Source organism: Stenella coeruleoalba (genome assembly GCF_951394435.1).
Source record: "Stenella coeruleoalba genome assembly, chromosome: 9".
NCBI classification, from domain to species: domain Eukaryota; kingdom Metazoa; phylum Chordata; class Mammalia; order Artiodactyla; family Delphinidae; genus Stenella; species Stenella coeruleoalba.
This window is the reverse complement of record NC_137155.1, coordinates 72,211,822-72,226,252: the sequence shown is the minus strand read 5'-3', so window position 1 is coordinate 72,226,252 and position 14,431 is coordinate 72,211,822. Positions and strand designations below refer to the sequence as shown.

At 38.1% G+C, this 14,431-nt stretch overlaps 1 protein-coding gene across 5 annotated transcripts in view; it reads left to right on the top strand.

Annotated features, from left to right (window-relative positions):
- The window catches only part of TFEC (transcription factor EC), a 667,358-nt gene that overhangs the window by 270,775 nt on the left and 382,152 nt on the right, over positions 1-14,431 (top strand). For all 5 annotated transcript variants that reach the window (XM_079931385.1, XM_079931390.1, XM_079931383.1 and 2 more), the window contains one exon: positions 4,015-4,121. The gene's annotated coding sequence lies outside the window, so the exon portion shown is untranslated. The remainder of the gene's footprint in view (positions 1-4,014; positions 4,122-14,431) is intronic.

The following is a 14,431-nucleotide window of genomic DNA, read 5'->3' as shown; positions in this document are numbered from 1 at the left end:
ACTGGGCAGTACCCTCTTGACTGTTATGACTAATTCACTTGACAGGGCTGGAATCTCCTCATAGTTCTCTCCAGGTAAATCCCGTTGCTCAAACTTGTGGGGGAAAAAATGCCAGAGGGGGCAAAGGGTGACCTCGTGGTGGTCGCAGCCTATCCACTGGACAGAGCCCTCTGTTGACCATGGGGATTTTTTCCAAGAGAAGGAACGCTTAGTCAGAACCTGACAGTTCTTATACTCTCACATTCCTGCAGAGGAACCAGCTTGGGGAGAGATAAGAGCCCTGGGTTGACACCCTGATTATGCCTACCTTTTTATTTGTTAAACGTGGAAATTGACTTCATCCAATTAATAAGAGCAGGAAACAGTTTTTGTTTTCTCTTTGTAGGAAAACATGAAGTAACAGTTTTATCTTAATTTGTCAGGCATTGCCCAAGAGACTACAGCCATGTGGGCTGGTGGCCAAAAAATCTCTCTAAGTCCCAAGTACTAACACCCAGATATAAAAAGAATGCTAATTGGTTTTCCAGCTGAAAAATAATAAGGTACTTGGTGCCAAAAATGCTGTATGGCATGGAAACCCCAAGTTTATACAATAGGGCCTGATTGCAATCTGGGGGCTCCATTTGTACTCATATGTAGAGCTAAACAAAGGGAGGTGTTTCGCTCCTCTGCCTTTGTAGAAAGCCTCTGCTCCAGATCTCAGCCTGGTGTTGCACCAGGCTTCCCACAGTCTTCCTGCCAAAGTTCCAAGATTTTTCCTGGCTGCTGTTCAGGAAAGTACAGCTCTGTCCGTAGGGTGGAAAGTTAAAAAGCCCTTGCTTGGATACGCCGAAATATATACAAACAGTGCTTGACGTATGGAGCAGGCAGGCTTTGCACAGGCTGCTCCTGCCTGCATTCTAAGGGAAAAGAATGCAAGATTTTTAAAAGTCATTTTAGTAAAGCAATGGAGCTATTAGCTGGAAGAAAAAAAAAGTATTTTTTAAAGCAAATTCAGCATTCCCCTTAAGCCCAACAATTAACTATCTTAGTTTCATTAGTAAAATATCAACTAATTTCCAAGAGCCCATCCAGCTTGGGCCATTTTTAACTTAAGGACGCGTTTAGTATAAATAGGAAGATACTGAATGTAAAGAAGATCATTGGAAGTGACCTGGTGAGAGTCACTCTTGGGCTATTGGTACAGCTCAGGCTGGGGCTGGTACTCTGATGCATATTGGCTGATTGTCAGCCTTGCCTGTGGCTTCACACCTTGACTCCAGGTCTACATCACTGATGAGAAAGTGCTTGAATTGAAAGGATCTCTTAATACTTAGAACCCTACTCTAATTATTTCCAGTTGATGGTAAATACCACTGTTGAATTCACAGCATTTAACCAATATTATCCAAAATGCTTTTTAATTATAGTTAATACTAAGATACACTATTTCCTGTCACCAATAATGGTTATAGACTATGACCATTACACTAGTTATGTATGTGAAGATGCAACTAAGTTTAAAATTTTGTTAAGAAAAGAATTACTTTGATAATAGAAGTAAAACATAGTCTCAAAATAACCAATGTTTGCCAAAGTGTACAGAGAATAAAATAAGCTATAAGAGTCCATTGATGTGTAAAAAATAAACTGTTTTTAACAGAAACTGGCAAGCGTTGTCTGTTCCTTTCTATCAATGCTTTTCTCTTGTTTATTACTTTTTGGTTGTTTGTTATTATTAGTGCATTTCCCCTAGAGTAGTGGGACAGATGGTATGTATTTAAGAATTTAGAAAGCATTTATTTAAAAGTACTGGGCATCAGGATTTTTTACATGCAGGAGAAACTAAGGAGTAGAAGACCATTGAATTAGCATGTCTGGCCTTTAATCGGGTTCATCCCCACCAAGCTAAATTAATTTTCCAGTGCGCCTCTTCCTTAAGTGTAGGCTTCCCCTTTGGTACATTTCTGCTTCTGTGACTTTGTGCTTGCTCTTTCCCTCACCTGGAGTGAGCTCTCTTTCCCCCTCCATCTTTTAGGTCCCAGTGCAGTTCCCACCTGATCTGTAAAGCCTCCCAGACAACTCCTCAACCCTTTAGTTTCCCATTTATCTGAACTCTTACTGCTCTTACTGTTTTCAGGAGACAAGAGAAGGATGTGGAGGGCTCACAGATCACGTGGGAATCAAATTGGGACCCAGAATATGAAGAGGAGAAAGGAGCATTTTTTATTGCAAGGAGCAGAGACTCACTCAACTAGCTTAAAATAAGGAGAAGGTATTATAAACCTACAGCATCCAAGAAATGGGCCTTGCAGGGTATGCACTGGAACCTGTCAGAAGCCTAGACAGCTCTCTCTCTCTCTCCAGTTCTCAGGATCATACAGTACCCCTCTTGACTCTTTCCCAGGAATATCTACTTTCGTACTCTTCCCTTGTCTCTCTGCCTTATCATTTCAGTTTTCTTTCAGCTCAACTACCGCCAGCCAAACGACTGAATTAGACTTTTGGGATCTTAATTCGAAACTTTCAGAGATTTGGTTGTCTTATCTTGAACTGTATATCCAGTCATTTAATCAGTGTGGTTAGCAGGGTCAGTGATTTTTGGTACAGACAGCTGCCTAAGCCCATTCCTGTGGCAGCCTGTGGGTGAAGTTTCAGGGAAGGGGGAAATTAGTAGATAGGCACAAGATAAGTTGTATTGTTCCTCCAGGGCAGATTCCTTAGGGGCAAGGAATAGATTACTAGGTGCTTATTTTCATTACTGTGTTTAGCACAGTGCTGTTCATTCATCACAGTGATTCACAACGCTGGCTGCACAGTAGAATCACCTGGGGAACTTTTAGAAGCATTTCCATGTCCAGTCCTCCCCCTTGCCACCACCAGAGATTCTGATTTCATTTGTTGAGGATATGGCCCAGACACCTGACGTCAAGGACTACTGTGCTTTCCAGATGCCAGACTTATTTTTACTGAGGTTAGGGCCATAGAAAATATTACTCCTATAGGTGAAAAAGTGATTACCCTCATAACTAAAACATGGTAGAAATTCAAGAGCTGTTAAATAGCTTAAAATTCTTGTTTGGCTCAGCAGAAGGGTAACTATAGTTTACATTCATGTTGTCTTAGGTAGGGTGAATACCAGTAATATTGGTAACTTTAGAAAGTGACATAAAAAATTTTGATTTTACACTTTTTATTTTCCCCCATTCCTGTAACTGATTTCATTAGATCGTCAGTGGTTATTTCTGCAAGGTTTTTTGACTATGTAATTCCATACATCTACAAAATGCAGTCCTATTCCTGGATTCTTTGAAAAAAAGGTCTCATGTAACTAGGAAAATTTAAGATTTAATAGTAAATTCTGACATGATGACAATTCAGAGTGCCACTTGGATGATAATTGTTTTATTAGTTTTTCAGTGGTAACTCTGAAATTGGCATTTGATTAATTTGGACTGAGTAAAGTTTGCCTCCAGAATAGCAAGGAGCAGGTTTATTGCAGGCACTATATAGAGATGCCTTTTCAGTGCACTCTTTGTAGTATCCTTGGGGTTGCTAAGGTTTGCCTTGAGCTTTAGAACCATAGTTGTGATGACTAGTTGGAGAATTCCAGGGGAATAGTTTTTGGAGTTCTTCAGTATGATTAGTGAAACCAAGGGGTATAGTCCAAGCTTTCAAGTAAATTGACTCAATTACTGTGTCCTGAGGAAATCACACCGTACCTCCTGGCAGTTGCCTCTGAGACTACTTTAGGACATTTGTGAACAACTTCTAGAAGTCAAGCCACCCCAATCTTATGAACACATTGGGCATTGATTTCTGTATAGAATGTGATTCATGGATCTTTACACTTCCTACCCCAATTTCCTTCTCTAAGAGGGAGCCATTTTGCCCAATTCATCTGAGGTACTCCTAAGGAAGACCTGGTGACATTGACCTCTTTGGCAAAGAGTCTAGAGAGAGAATACTGTGGAAGACATCTTTACCAATTTTTGACTGAGCATAATCAGACTCAGTTTCCTTCTTGTGTTACAGCGCAGACCAGTGCAGTACTGACACTTCGTTATCCCAGAGCATATTGTCCTGCCTGGACCCTCTGGATGTGAGGACCCCTTCATGGAATTACCATCGTATATCCAATGGTGAGTAATGTGAATTGCGATGCTAGTTCTTAAGCTTCCTTTGGGGGCGATATGAATGGTTTACCCCTTTTCTTGCAAGATATCAGCTTTACCTGGAAAGGAGCAGAGATGCCACTCTTGTAGGCTAAACAGGGTTTGGTGTGTCTGCACTGAGTGGCAGGTAGTCTGGAGTACACATTGCTGTGCAGCAGACCCTGGTGACCAGCTTGTCAAGAAAGCTGTGCTTGATTGATGTGCACAGGAGGTAAGCAAGAGGTTGTGTCCTTACTTGCTATGAACTCTACAATCTTGTCTGAAAAGCTGATTCTAGGACCTTTGCCTATGTGAGATTTAATCCTAAGTCAGATGGTACAAAGAGAAGTCATTAAAGGTTTCATTGTAAACTCCTTCTCTAACACTATTCTGCTATACATCATCAAAGTAGTCCCTTGAATTGTAAAGTACATAGATGGCACAAATCAGAACTATAAACATTTTGCTAGTTCTGTATTGAAAATCTAAATTTGAAAAATTTGACCATCACTGATGAGGACTATACTTCTGTTATCCCACAAGACTGTCAGTTATGCTTATGAAGCAGGAACAAAATAGCTGAATGTAAATTATATTGTGCGCTCCACAAACTTTCAGAACAATATGCTTTTTCTTTTAAGGACTTTTGATTTTGTTGCCTCAAGATATGAATTCTTGTCATCATGTGATTCCCAGGGAGCAAATTTCTGAGCAGAAAACATTCAATATGCCCCCTGAACAGCATTTTAAATGCAGGACATTAAAGTGGAATTTGAGTCAGTTGATTTCCAGAATTATTTGTTGTTTTCCAGCTTAATTTTGAAGAAGGGCTCCCCATTATTTTCTTCCTGTCTTCTTCTCTCCCTCTCTCCCATCCTCTCTTCCATGCTTTCTTTCTTTCCTGTCCTTCCTTCCTCCATCCTTCACTCCCTGACTTCATTTTTCTTTCAACAAAAATTTTTGAGTTATCTACATTACGATGGACTTTTTCTGAAAATACAAGCATTAAAATACTATCATGATCCTCAGAAAACTTTCTTCTTGGTGGGGAGGGAGTGGAGAAGTAAACATGAAAAGCATCCTATCTGATAAAAATCATATCCATGGTGTTGTGGGGAAATGTAGTTGGATACCTAAGCCATTCTGGATGGAGCCAGGCAGTCTGGGATGGGAAGATGTAGTGTTAGGAAAGGTATCCTGGAGGAGACAACTTTGAGTCTCTTTGGGAAGTGGAAGAGAACCTGTTTCAAGATGTGGGGGTGGAGAAAAGAAGGAGACAAACAACTGGGCATAAAGGTAAGAGAATATGTGGCATTGAAGGAGTGGCAAATAGTTCTGTGTTACTGAAATATAAGGTACATGGGGTGGGGGGAGTGGAGGACAAGAAGTGACTCTAGTGATGTTGGAAGAAACTAAATCAGGAATAGCATTACATTTTTGTTAAGGATTTGGAATTTTCCTAAAGAAGTGTGGACACATTAGAGAATTTTAATGATTAGATTTTCCTGTTACCTAGATCATTCTAGTGATATGTGGAACAAAGACTGATTGGTGAGACTGAAGGCGAAGAGACCTATTAGAAAGATATTGGCTGTAGTCCAGGGAAGAAATGATGAGGGTCTGACCTAAGGCAATGATAGTGCAGTAGAGAAGAGGATATAGACTGAAAGAATTTGAAAAGGCCCAATTGACAGGACTTATACTTAAATAGATTTGGTGAAAAAGAAAACACAAGGCCTTCATCAATTAGGTCCTTATTGCTGCAAAGACCATCTATTCCAAACACATCTAAAGTTACTGGAAATTTAACCAGAGGAATTCAAACTGAACAACTGCAACCAATATGACTATTGAACTGATAATCCCATGATACACGTATCATGCACACTCTATGTCACATGCTCGCTGAGACCATGTTGGAGATTCCCTCAAGTTAACGTTTAATTTTTCTCATGAAAAATCCTCTCTAAACAACTGTTGTAGATATCACAATATATCTTTCTAGCATACAGCCTCAGGATTATCTTTCATATACTTTTCCTTCTATAGGTAATTTGTTCTTTTTCAGACTCTATCATAAACAATGCCTATTAAACAGTTATTTCCATAACAAAGACACCTGTCTAGTGAGTCATGGCAGCCAGCATAATTTGACCTGCTGACAGAACTTCCCTTCTTTTCATGTTTTTTGCTCTTCAATGAATTAAAACTAATTAAAACAAAAACTGAAATATTATTTTAGTTTCTAAATTGCCATGTTACCTTTATTGATTTACTTTCTTCTCATTCTGCAAGAGCGGATGTCCACATGTGGTGGTGAAGTCTGCCACTGCCACTGAACTCTTGTTAGCTATTCTTCTTGAGCCCTGGAGAGTTTCCATGTTCAGAGTGACCAGCTGTGGTGTGCAGGAGGGGCATGCAGGCAGGAAACATGGTAATGGGTCACAGGACTGTCTGGGGAGAAGCTAAGCCAATTACAAATTTTCCTTTGTGTAGAGTGAATGGTGGCAGTGACTTATCACTCCCACTCTAAAACCCAAGTTGTAGTTGTCCAGAGAAATGGAACAATGAACCTGAGAAGGACTATGGCTTCCTTCTCATTTATTAAGAAGTCAGAATTTGTACAGCCGTAATGTAGCTCTGAACATGGGTGTAGGAGAGGAAAGGCTACTGCACACCAGAATGGCTGTTGGGAAGCTCAGAGCCTAAGTCTAGGCCCTTGTTCTAAATTTTGGTGCCTTGAATCTAACATATCTTATATATAACTCTTAGCCAGCTCAGTTATCTGTTTTCCAAGCCCAGAAAAGATTAGAAGCAAATTAAAGGCAGGCATTCTGGCAGAAACACACAGATTTGAGAACTAACCACTTGATAGCAAGGGAAAAGCCTAAGACTGGAAAGTAGGTACAGAATTGTGTTCTGCATTATAACATAGTGCAGAAAAAGACAGATAAAATTATGGACCACTGCTATCAAGGAAAATTAAGCTATGACTTGTGTTTTTTATTTGGAACACAGGAAGATGGCTGTCAAAATTTGTTAAAATAAACAGAGCTTAGGAAGTCAAAGGTTTTCATTGCTCAAAGAATTAGTAACATAAAACATATTTCCTTCTCCTATAGTTTCTGCCATTAAACCTTGCAGAGAAGTCAGACAGAGACCATGGAAATGAGTGTCTCTCTTTTATGAGCATTCTTTTTTTCCTGCCATTTGTACACATCAATATTCTATATTTCCTTAGCTCTTCTGTTGGTAGTTGAGAACCTAGTTGCTATGGTTTGAATATTTGTGTCCTTCAAAAATTCATATATTGGAATCCTAACCCCTAAAAATGGTGATATTGGATGTGGACCCTTGGGAGGTGCTTAAATCATGAGAGTAGAGTGCCTCATGAATGTGATTAGTGCCTTGTAAAAGAAGCTCCAGAGACATCCCTAGCCTTTTTCACCATGTGAGGATGCAATGAGAAGTCTGCATCCCTAAAGAGGACCCTCACCTGATTATGCTGACACCCTCTTCTTGGACTTCCAGCCTCCAGAGCCATGAGAAATAAATTTCTGTTGTTTATAAGCTACTCAGCCTGTGATATTTTGTTATAGCAGCTCTAATGGATTAAGATACTCATCATTTTCCAAATGGTCAAAAATGGTAAATGAAATCATTATTGTTATTCTCTTTGTAACTAATTTCAACTCTTTTCAATATTTAATTAGTCCAGAATGAATTGTTGCCATGAAAGCCAAAGAATGAAAAACAAACAAAAAAATTCTCATTTACAACTTTTACATAGAATATTAAAATACTGAGAGATAAAAGACTTGAATTTCAAGTGTTAGAATAATTATTAATAACTTGGTAAACTAACTCTGCCAGAACAGATAAAGCTTCATTCTATATTAAAAAGCAACACACTCACCAATTCTCATAAATTATATCTCTTCACTTTGTAGCAGGTATTTCTACTATAGATTTGTGGTTGAATTTTAAGTTAAAGTTAATGTATCAGTTTACTCAGAAATCATAATTCTGTAGAAACAAAGCACTCAACTTAAAGTTGCAAATATACTCTTAGAAATGACTCAACTGTTATGGAATGAATGTTTGTATGTGTGACCCTTGTGTTGGAGATGCCTGGAGCAGAGGAACTGTGATTAATTTATATGGGTATTACTCTTTCATTGGGTTGAGTTCCTACTTAAAAGTCTGGGAGAAAAAATCTCTTCACTGGTCAGTCAGTCCAGGAAATTGTCATCAGCTTCCATATTTGGGGGTTTAACCAATGTGACACAAGATCAGAAGGAAGTCATAGCAGAGAAAAGAAAGCTAACAAGTCCTGTAGTTACTTGTTACTCCCAAGTGACATACTCAATGCCTTCTTCTGCAAGCTCTGTCCAGGGGTTTTTCTAAACCGAATCCAGGGTTTCTCACCTCAGCATTATTGGTATTTTTGACTGAAAACTTCTTTGTATTGTGGGGGCTATCTTATGCATTTTAGGATGTTTAGCAACATCTCTGGCCTCTACCCATAGATGCCAGCAGCATCTCCTTGTACTTACAACCAAAAGTATCTTCCTACATTGACAAATGTTCCGTGTGTGTGTGTGTGTGTGTGTGTGTGTGAGAGAGAGAGAGAGAGAGAAAGAGAGAGAGAGAGAGAGAGAGAGATAGAGAGGTAGAAGAGAAGGCAAATTAACTTCAGTTGAGAATCACTGCCCTTACCATAATGCTACCACTTGACTTAACCCTATTATTGCTCTTGAAACATAATATCCCAGAAAAGTTTCTGCTGTCCACTGAGATAACAAAAGGGATACTGTTCTCTAAGCTGTTCGACTTGATTGTAACTCTATTCATTACCTGTAAGATATCCTGGTTGCATCATGCCCAAGGTACCCAGGTGGGTATTTTATATCTCCTCACAGAACAGCATACTTCTCTCATCTCATTTTTTTTCTCTTCTTTGGACTAAAGTCTTTTTGCAACTGATCCTGCACCTAGTTAGGCTTACCTGTGTAGGGTGACCATGCATCCTGGTTTATCCAGATCAGTCCTGGAGCATGCCTGTTAACCAGGCATCATTATTAATAGAACCCAGTCACTCTCAAAGTGACCCAGTTTGGATGATTAATCAAAGTCATCTTTTTATGCTACTTTGGAAAAAATTATTCCTTTTAATTTTACCAAAAAAGAGTGGGATAAAATTCAGTTTAAAATAGAATGGTATGAGAAAGTAATTTACCTCTTCCCCCACCCCGTGTCCCATTTTCTTATTCCATTAACCTGAAGAGAAAATCACTTAGGATGGAAGGGTGCTTGTGAATATATCCAGAAGTTTGAACACATTCCAAGGCAGAGCATCTAAATACTTACTGATAGATGAATCAGAATGGAGCTGGAATCAGGATACAACTTGCAGTAGAGAAGGTAGCCTCCAGGCTGTAGCCCTTCTTTCTGACAGGTCTCTGTAAATTTTCCTGACCCCTCAGCAGCTGTTCTGCCAGGCAGAATTGGGAAAGAGTAATTAATTGAAGGGCTATCCATGGAACAGCTAGCTGTGTTGCAACTCTTACCAAATGTGTAATTTTTTTTAATGTGTGCCATCTTTCTACTCCATGGCTATGTATTATTTTTACCTTGATGAATGCTATATGTGTTTCATCAAATGTACAGTATATTCCATTTAGAATGTGTATTTATTTAATGCACTAAATTATGACAAAAAAGTATTTTAGTATGCAAAAAATTGGAAGCTTTTAACCCATCCCCTTCAGCCCCTATCTAAATCAGAGGACTGATCTCCAAAGAAATTGACCAATCATCCCAAGTCCTACAGCTTCTAATATGGATTTTGGCACTTCAGAACAAAATGTGGGATGATAGGGAACTCAACTTGCATCACTTTCTCCCCCATTCCCTACTAAGGTATAGACACTACAAACGATGGAGAGACAGAACTCCTGAAGAAACTCATACCAACTATATATACTAATTTAGTTTTTTGTCAGCCAGTATGAATGGCCAACTGTGCACCAACAATTATTAAGGAAAATCAATAAGGCAAAAGGCATAATACAAATAAAAAAACAGAATAACTGGCTACAAAGGTAACAAAACAAGTGAAAAAATTAAAATTATTATTTGTATCTTCAGGAATATCGTACTAGACATTGCAAACATAAAATAAGCTTAGTTTGCTATAGAGGATGACCACTTAGGGAATAAGCAAGAGATTTTGGAATCAATTACCCAAATGTAAAAAGTGAAAGGAAATAGTAGAAGATAAAGTCAGTTAAATATCTCAGAATATAGAGCAAAAAAAATATAAAAGTTAAATATAGAGAACCAGTTTAGGACAGTGAGCACCTATTAGAAGTTCTAGAAAGAGTGAACAGAGAAAACAGAAGAATGAAAATGATCAAGGATGTAACAGAGGGAAATTATCCAGAGTTGAAAAAGACACAAGTCTGAAATTTGAAAAAGGCCACAAAGTGCTAAATGGGATCAATGATAAAAAGCCCCACCTGGACTTATCCAAGTAAAATTTCAGAAATTTAAAGACTTTAAAAGAATACACAGAGAAAGAGCATACTATTCACTTCTATAGTAAATAATATTGCTAAAATCATGACATTGTAAATGCTGCTTATTGTTTTCCAGCTTCAATGAATCACCTATAGACAAGGCTTTAAAGATTCATTATAGATATGCAACAATAAAATGTAAATATGATTGGGGCATCTATGTGAATCCACATGGGCTGTGCACTGCCAAACTCTAAGAGGCACCATCCTCAAAGGAGGCAACAGCACAGCAGCCCTAACTGTTAAAATCCTTGCTGAAAGTAAAGATGCTATAGGGATGGAGAGAAGGAGCAATGGAGGTGAAGGCAGTGTTGAGACAATATGCAGGGCCTAAAGTTGAAACAAGGAATAGAGGTTTGGAATATTATTTAACGATTATTGAACTATAGAAAGGCTAAAAGATTGTGTGTGTGTGTGTGTGCGTTTGTGTATTTGTGTATATATGTGTGCATAAAACAAAACTCAGGAGAAAGGACAGATGAGGAGCAGTGTGTTTGCTGAAGTATGAACATATCAGTCAGAGTAGAGAACACAGAGGAATCCATCAGAACTAAAAACAAACTCTGGAAAGTGGGATAAGTGGCAGCAGCTAAGCCAGGAAATGTAACTTCTTTTAATTCCATTTGAATTTGTTCTATATATGTATGTTGTTAAATTAGTTAAACAAGGAGGCCATTAGACCTGAGGTGGCTCTAATGCCATGGCGGCCTACATGTGCAAATCAAAATCTAAGCCAGTAAATGCCTTGAGGTGATGGAATCAAGATACTAAGGACAACCAGTCACAGCCAGCCAACTAGGCTTTAAGTTATAGTCAATCAATAATTTCCTTTCTTTGCTTCTGCACTTTCTCTACGTAATTCATTCCCCTGGGTCCTGTCAGGCGGAGTGCCTGGGTCCTGTCAGTGCTCACGTCCAATTTGGTGCTGCCTCATTGGAATCCTTTTTTGCTCAAATAAACCCTTAGAATGTTTAATATGATTCAATTATCTTTATCAATGTATTATTTGATAATAATAATGGAAGCGGAGAATGGGGGGGAGGGGACGTCAGTCTGGTTTTTTTCACATCATCAACAGTCACCCAGTTGCCAGTGACTTTGTAGAGGGGCATATGCAAATGGTACAAAAATCAAATAGATCCCAAATCACTTGAGATTTACTATACCTCATGTTTTTTTGACCCTGATGAAGTTGAGGCATGGGGTACTATTTTTGTATTATAACTTTGTGGACAAATTATCAATGGATCATATTTCCCACGGGGTATAGAACACTTTTTTCCCTTTGGATATTGGTGAATTTATCTATTTCAGATATAACTTACTACGAACACTTCAAGATCTTTATTACATAGTGATTCTTCAAAATATTAAACATATACATTTTATTTGAGCCTCACCAAAATTATGTGACAATTCAGGGCAGGCCTTACTATTTCCATTTTATTGATAGAGTTGAGTGAAGTTAAGAAGCTTGTCTTAGGTCACTGAGATGGATAGGGAAAGAGCCCGCACTCAAACTGTCTCTCTTCCCCTACCCAACATGGTTTCTTAAGGGGCAGGGAAGATAGAATAATATTAAAACACACAGGCAGCTTTTTAAAAATATCAAAAACACGTTATCATGGCGGAAGAAAGAGCCACCCAAAACAGGAAATCCTTGTGAATGCCTCAGCTGTAATCTTCCTCACCCTGAACTCTTTTTCAAATTGAACAATATAGTAGTTAAAAATGTATCCTGCAGAAAAAGCTATTGAAAGACACTAAATGTGAAGAGAAGTAAGTTAGAGGAAGAAAAGCAAAAAGCTTTCCTTAAAATCTATAATTTAATATAATTTAATAATATAATTTAATTTAACATTTAATTTCTGTGCCAATCTCAGTGTTTGCCTATGTCTTATGAAGCATCATCTGACTTAAAATTAAAAATTGGTTGTAATGGAGATTTTAAAAAACAGTATAGGATTAATCTACCTCCCTCCCTTCCCATATTCATTAGTCTTTTCTTCCTATGCTCAGTATCTGTGCAAAAATGGGGATGGAGGAAAGGGGTAGGGGGTGTGGGAAAAGTGGGAGGGTGTTGAATAGAAAATGTAACTTATCTTTCATACCATTTGAATTTGCTTAATATATGCATGTATGGAGGGAAGTGATTAAACCATAGGTAGGAGCATGCAGACACTGATGGATCCTTTTCGATAATGCTGTCTGATTCCTTTAAAGTTAAAATCTTATTAGAAGAACACAAATCCAGTCAGAAATTTCAGATAATATTCTATTTCTGTTTTTCTATTAGAGATTTGAAGCTCTGCCTTCATAACATAGAACCCTTGACTTAAATTGAACATAAAAAATTTTAAAGCACCTCCAGTTGCAGTACATTCTCTTTCTTCTGTGTGAATGTTTGATGAGATTTGTCCAAATTCTGGTTCTTCCCACATTGACTCAGTTTCTATCCACTAGAACAAGGTGACCTGCCAAGCTAGAAAAGACAAAATGCTGTGATCACAGAAATGCTTTTTCTTTTATTTCTAAACAAGTTAAGTGCAAAGGCCATCGATAAGGGTGATTTTAACAGCCTTGTTATCAGTTTGTAGTGAGGCAGTCCCTCTTCCTTCCTCCCCTACCCACCCACCCCTAATCATAAAACCCTCACCCAAGAGAAACATTCTACAAAACTTTTAAAGATATACTTGTTGGTTTGAGTATAGATATTAATTCTTGGAATTACTTTGGATTTGGAGTGCTTAACTAAGTTGTTACTGAAGTATACTCTTTTTTTCTTGACAATTACCATTGCAGACAAAGCAAAATGATTCTTAAAGTGGTACCTGGCCATAAAGAGTTCAAATGTAATTTAGCTTAAAGCCCTCACTGACTGTTTCGATCTCAATGACATAAAGAGATGTGTTTGGATCAGGAAGTAATTTACATTACTGGTGTTTAATTGGCCTGATGGGATATGTATAATCAGGAATTATATAACTTTCATTGCATCCACATTTATCAAATACAAGTGAAAATAATAAGGCTTATTTCTTCCATAGGTTTCAGTGTCTGAAAAAAATGGACTATCAATTGCTGCTATAATAGAACAACACGCTTCTATTATTTTCAAAAATCTGGAGATTAATAGTATCATTTAAAAAAATCTAAAGTGCTTTTACTAAGGGCCAAAAGAGTATAAATTTAAGAAGGGGGAGAGAAAAATAGTTCAATATTTTTTCTGTTATCAAATATGTCAGTATGAATGTCACTGTCTTTCAGATTTCTTCTTCCCTGAATTGGTATTGATGACAGAGATTCTAAGATTTTTGTAGTCCACCAATTAAGACCTTTTCGTTCATTTCTTTGAAAAGGTTGAGACTGTTTAATGAAATATATTATTTTCTTCTTCCTTTAGTAACTATTTTCTCAGTACTATGTATTACTCAGATGATGCTGGAACCTCCTACTGGGCAAAATTTTGAACACTGCACATCAAAGCCTTTCATAATGACATGCATGTGTCTTTCACCTAGGAAGAGCTGATTATCAGGTACCATGAAGGCTCTGGGATGTTACTTTACTTGCATGTTAACAAGTTAGCCTGCCACAGTTCCATGATGCTGGCAGAAGACACAAAGCTTCTGGTTCAGAGAAAGGACATTGTTATGGCACAGCAGGCAGCATGAGATGTTTGCATTGATTCTCCCTTGCCTGAGATTCCCATGGGTT